Below are 6391 nucleotides of genomic sequence, written 5' to 3'. Positions count from 1 at the left end.
AAAAAGAATCCAAAGGTAACACAGGGTGGCCCAGGGATGCCAATATAGGCCAGGCCACCACTGTGATCCCACCTGGGCAGTCCCACACCCCTCCCCCAGGTCACACCATCCCCCAGGCCATGACAGCCCTTGTCCTCATGGGGTCCCTGGTAATGGGGGCTGGGAGGAAATGTGGACAGAACTGAGGAGGTAGAAAGTTGTTGGCTGAGGCAGGGTCCATTTGGGAGAGAATTGGTGGGGTCAGGGAAGGAGGAGCCATGTGATCTGGGTAGATTTGGGACGGGAGGAGTGATAATGAGGATGATGAAAATGGGGCTACTGCTTCAGGACTAGCACACATTGAGGGCAAGCCCAAGCTCCATCCCCACGGTCTCTCACCATACTGGATTCATGGGGCTGAGTCTGACCATGGCTGGGTCTAGTCCATCAGATTGGGTGCCTTGGAGACCAGGGGTACGGTGGCAAGTGTGGAGGCCTCTTTTACTTCCCTGCCCTGATCCTGCTGATCACACAGAATGCTGGGATTTAAGTCTACCCAAGGGTTCCAGTTCAGACCACAACTTAGGAAGGGACTGTCGAGGTCACAGCTGAGTCAGCGCTCTCATTTGGGCCTTCTCAGAGATCCAGCTGACCCTGAGTGGGGACTCAAGGTGCAGCCCTAGCTGCTGGCATTGCCTCAGCCACTGTTGACCCTGTGCCAGCCCAGCTTCTGCCAGATCCTGCTTCAATAGGCAGAGCTTCATTTTTCTATCCATGGACTTGGTCAGGGCTACATGGTGCTGCTCACAGTCCAACCCACCCAGTATGGGAGAACTGGGAGCTCCTCGGAGGCACAAGGGTTTGATGGGCAGAAAGGGAAGGAGGTGGCTCGGAGGGGCTCTTGATGCATCCCTGGCAGCTGAAAGCACTGTCTCTGCGGAACTGCCAGCAGGAGATCCCCAAGGAAAAGGAGAATGGCATCGTCTACTCGGTCTACCCCAAGAAAGGGACCAGGAAGGGCTGGCAAAGGTTCTGGGTGAGTGCGGCTAGAGGGGAGCGGCATTCCCATCCAGGGACCCGAGATGACCAGAGGGGGCCCAGGGCCCAGACACCACCCTGTAGACCTCAAGTTCCTCTCAGGACTTTCCCTCTCGAGGGTCCCCAGTTCCCTCCCAAAGGAATCAACCTTACCCCCACAACACTGCCTCCCCTGCCCTGGCCAGCTACAAAGTCACTCTTCCCGTATTTGTAGGAACATGAGAGAAGAGCTTTTTATACCGTCTTCACTTCACATAAGCCAATGCATCTTTTGCATGTTGCTGCCATTTTAGTGCTTAACTTTCAACCCCAGAGCCCCAGGCAGCAGTCGGCTGGACTGTCCTTCCACACCTTCTCCCAGCTTCACACATCATCACACTTAGCAGGCTTCTTTTACCCTAAAGTGTGGGGCTCAGGCTATGACACACCTTTTTCTACAATCTGCAATCTCAGGGAATATATCACGTGACCCTTCATTCAGGTCAGGGGCTGTACCCTGACTCGATACAGAATGTTCCAGAAGGGAGGCCTATCCCCACAGTGACTGAGCCTCTCGCTGCTGCTGTCCCTGGACTGATTCCTTCTGCTGCCCTTTCAGCAGGGCTGCAGAAACGCTTACATGTGTCCTCATACCCTGACCCACCCAGGACAGACTCCCAGGAGTGGCATGCTGGGCAGAAGTATGTGCACATTTCAAGTTAGGGTCACTAGAGCCAGACTCCTTCCCAAAACAGCTGCCGCGGTCCAATGGCCCAGCAATTTGTGATGCTGGCTGAGTCTCTGCATTAAGCCCATTCCAGGTATTATGGTTCCTTTCCATTTTGCCAGTCTGCTGTCAGGGTGGGCAACAGAACTGCAGGGTGGCTCTAAGGCACCTGTTGGCCCTGAGAAGCTGAGCCACCTCTCAGGCCTTTACCAACCATTCACATTTGTCCTCCCTGAGCCATCTGGTCAGGTCCTCGGCTCTCTAGGGGTCTTTCTCCCACCCCAGGATCTCCAGGCTCTCACACTTGGCTGGATCTGGGTTTTCCATAGCTTCAGGTTCTCAAAACCCACTTTCACGTACAGAAAGAAAAATCTGTGTCTTGCTTAACTCATGGGTGAGTCTGCTCTGTGCACTGTCTTCAGCTGGAAGGAAGTGAGCTTGAACCATACCTTCCCCTCAGAGTCAGGAGCGGAAGAGGCCTCACATAGCACAGAGGGAACATCATGGAGCCCTAGTGTCAGACAGTTCTGGGCTCGGATCAGGTGACTTCAAGCAGACAATGGATATCACCAAGCCTCTCTTTTATCATCCCTGAAATGCGGAGTTTTGTGAGGACTCACTGGGATACAGCTTTTTCTCCAGGGAGATACCATGGTTACTTCGTTAACAAAATCACTTCAGGCTCCTAATGTTTGTAATCATCCCCCAACTCCAATCCTGCTTCGAAAGCTGAGACCTCTTTGCTGCTCAAGGCACTGGTGTCCCACCTCCTGACACAGATCACTGAGGGAGAGGGAGTACCTGGTCTGAGCTCTGAGCCCACAACCCTCCTGGTGGTTCATGGGGCTCCCTCTGACAATATGTCCCTCCTCTGTCCCATTCCAGTGTGTCCCTGGTTCTGACGAGGACCTGGATGAGGCCTGGCTGATGAAAACCTTCAAGGCAGGCTCACTGGAGAAGCTGGTGGAGCTCCTGGTGCCTGCCTACCTAAAGGGTGACTTCTCCTACATTGAAATCTTTCTGGGAGCCTACAGAACCTACGTCACCACCCAACAGGTCCTAGAACATCTGCTCCAAAGGTGAGCCCTCCACAGCCCAATGGGGACTCTACCCCCTACCAGCTGTGACTCTGGAGAATGTCACTTCACCACTCAGAGCCTTAGTTTTCTCCTCTGAGTAGGGTGCTAAAGGTCCAATCAGCTAGAATTACTGTCAGGACCACATGAGACAAGCCACAGGAGCCCAGCTCTAAGGTGAAGGGTGCTTGAGGGGCTGGGATGTTCACATTTATTATTTTCCTCTCTCCCGTGAAGAAGCTGTCCACGTGACCCCTCACTGACGACATACCCTTGAGCAAACCTACTTAACATTTGTAAAGAGGAGGTGCAGATTCAATTTAGTGGGTCCTTTTTTCTCCTTGGTACAGCCAGAACAGGGATCCCTGGAGGCTGGTAGAGGGGCCCCAGGACTCTTAGATACCTGGGAAGGTGCTGGTTGGGTTCACTCATTCACCAATCATCCATGAAGCCCCTACTGTTGCAGACACTGTTCTAGGTATTTAGCATTGTTCAGTGAAAAAAGCAGATAGGAAGCCCTGCCCTCCTAGGATTCTGTTCCAGTCTGAGAGTCAGACAGGAACACTAGACATCTTAAGCAGAGTAGTGTCCACAGTGCATTAGATGTGACACCCTCACACCACCTCTAGGTATGGATGTAACCATCCCTATTCTGCTGAGTACGGTGAACCCCAGGAGCAGCTGAAAGGGTGAGTGGACTTCGTGTGGAGAAGGAGGGCCTCCTATCTCTACAGAACGGTGGAGGTTTTAGGAGTCGTGTGTCTGGATTGGGGTTGGCAGACCCTGGCCCCACACATCTAGATTCCACTAGAGGGATGAGTTTAGGGGCACCCCTGCAGGATGTACGCAGTCATACAGAGATGGGAGTGGATCCTGGGTGTCATGGGCAGCAGAGGGGAGGCTGGGGGCTCAGAGAGGCCCCTGAGAGAATTCATCCTCCCACAATTCCCTCACATCACTGCTTCCTCCCTTGTCTATTTGGTGCCTAAAACAGGAGGTGTGGGGGGGCAGGATTGGAGGAAACTGCTCCCAAATCCCGATCCCCAGTTGTGGGTGCTCAGCTGCATGTGGGGCCCCTGTCCCAGGGGAGAACAGTGTCCGTGGGAGAAGAGATTCTCACACACATGCAGAGAACCAGGCAGCACGCTGGTGCACATGCTTCAGAGGAGGGGCCCTATGGCCTGGGCATCTGGGTCAGGAGATGGACTCTGTGTGTCGCCCAGCATCAGATAATCCTGGAGCACTACTGTGTGCCAGGCTGTGAGGTGAACCTGCAGACATGCATCTCCGTGCCCTTAGAGGGTTACTGTCCAGTGGGGAGAGGGCCAGGGGACAGAAAGGGATGTAATTCAGACTCCCTAGAAGGGAGAATTTGTTAGACCATTGATGGGGAGCTCCTTGGGACAAGCCTCTGTGCTAGCCTCCTGTCAGTGACCAGGCCTGCCACTGTCAGGGCAGTCAGAGGGCGTGTGCAGGGCAATACTGACCTTTGGAAAGTCAGGGGCAGACAGAGGGACTGGACCCTTGCAGGGGTGTCCTGGGAGGGCAGTATGGTGGGAAAAGCCAGACCTCTGACCCTGCTCTTCACCACCCCTCCCTAGCGCCATCTCTTTTATCCTGGGCACATGGCTGAAGGAATACTCGGAGGATTTCAATCAGCCCCCGGACTTCCCCTGCCTAAAGCTCGTGGTGGAGTATGTGCACGTGAACATGCCAGGCTCACATCTGGAGCATGATACCCAACTTCTCTTGGCACAGCTGGATCAAATGGAGGTCACTGAGGCAGAGCCAGAGGGTGAGGAAGACTGGGCAGGAGTGCATGTGAGCTTCTGAGGGGCACGGGGGAAGACCCCCAGAGGCTGGGGTTGAGCCAGAGTTCAGAGTAACTTCAGAACCTCCTCTGGGGGACTACAGTCTGGGAAGACTTCCTGGGGTGGAAATCTTGGAAACGGGCTTCTCTTCGTGGCAGTGGGTTGTTTCCCATCACTGGGAAAACATGAGGAAAGGCAGTCATGTTGGTGAACCTTTCTCCTCTTGCAGCTCTAGAGCCGGGGCCAGCGCCAACTGCAAAAGGAGCTCAAGAGCTAACTTTGCCCCAAGAACCGGCTCCTGGACTATCTCCTGGGGTACATTCTGCTCCTGTAGCAGCACCAGAGCTCCATGGCACACCACCTATCACGTCATCAGCTCCAGCACTGGCACCAGATAGAGAGCTGGCTGAACGGGTGGATCCCTCTCCTGGGCCACCTCCAGAACTGGCTCCCAAACCACTGGCTGATGTCAATCCTGCTCCTGTTCCTGTTCCAACACTGGAGTCTGATGGAGCCCAGGTCTTCCCCCAGCTCCACCACCAGCATCAGATGGAGATTCAGATGAAGAGGTGGATTCCCATCCGGAGCCACCTCCAGAACGGGATCCTGGACCGCCAGCTGACATCGATCCTGCTCCTGCTCCAAGACAGGAGGTCAACAGAGCACCAGCTATTCCGTCACGAGCTTCAGCTCTGGCAGCAGATGGGTAACCCGCTGGAGGTTCACATTCTTAAGCGGGGCCACCGCCTTAGCCGGATCCTGGACCGCCTGGTGATGTCCATCCTGATCCTGTACCGACACCGAAGCTCAATAGAGCACCACCCATCCCATCAACAGATGGAGAGCCCTCAAGAGAGCTGGGTTTTTACCCTGGGCAACTTCCAGAACAGACTCAAGGACCACTTCCTGAGTCAGATCCTGCTCTTGCAGCAACATTGGAGCTGGGTACAACAACAGGTCCAACATCACCAAGTTGAGCACTGCCACCTGACAGACAGCCTGCTGAAAGACTGGATTATCTCCCTGGGCCAAGACCATAATGAGCTCCTGGACCGCGTGCTGAGGTCCATCACAAGCCTGGACTAACACTGGAGCTCCAAAGATCACCATCACCAACTCCAAAACTGGTACCAAATGGAGAGTCAGCTGGAAGATCAGACTCTTATTCTGGCTCGTGGACCACTGGCTGATGTCAATCCTGCTCCTGTACCTGCAGCAACACCAGAGCTCACTGTACCCCAAAGCCCTCCATCTTGATCTCTGGCCGGGCACCAGGAGAAGAGCCTGCTGGAGGGCCCGATTCCCATCCTGGGCCACCTACAGAAATGGTTCCTCAGCCAACTGCTCCGGCAACAACACTGGAAGTCCTTAGAGCACCAGCTCTTTCATCACCAGGTCCAGTAGTGGCACTAGACAAAGAGTCAGCTGGAGGGGTGGATTTCCATCCTGGGCCAGTCACAGACAAATAGCTGATATCAATCCCGATCCTACTCCAACACTGGAGCCCCATAGGCTATTAGGTTCTCCACCTCTAGCTCTGCCTCAGGCACCAGAGGCTGAGCCAGTTGCCATACCTCAACAGGAGCTCCTCATTCATGGCCAGGAAACATTAGCCTCAGAACCAGACATTTTCTTCGTCTCACCTCGGTAGGTATTTTTTTGCTTTTGTTGTAATATTTTTCCAGCTCAATTTATGCTTTAGAGTTTATACTATATTAACTGGTAGATTTCTCATTAAATAAAGTTTTGTTTAAATAGCTTGAAAGTGTGTAATAGAGTGG

The 6391-nt window shown here is 53.8% G+C and overlaps 1 long non-coding RNA gene across 1 annotated transcript; it reads left to right on the top strand.

Annotated features, from left to right (window-relative positions):
• Positions 1-2773: 2773 nt before the first annotated feature.
• Positions 2774-4970, top strand: LOC126068369 (uncharacterized). The gene is made up of 4 exons (XR_007515651.1): positions 2774-2802; positions 3429-3488; positions 4401-4594; positions 4840-4970. It is a non-coding gene; the product is annotated as an uncharacterized LOC126068369 (long non-coding RNA).
• The last annotated feature ends 1421 nt before the right edge of the window (positions 4971-6391 follow it).

The sequence above is a fragment of the Elephas maximus genome, chromosome 27, assembly GCF_024166365.1.
Source record: "Elephas maximus indicus isolate mEleMax1 chromosome 27, mEleMax1 primary haplotype, whole genome shotgun sequence".
Classification (NCBI taxonomy): Eukaryota; Metazoa; Chordata; class Mammalia; order Proboscidea; family Elephantidae; genus Elephas; species Elephas maximus.
Note: the sequence above shows the minus strand (reverse complement) of the source record. Positions and strands in the feature narration are given on the sequence as shown.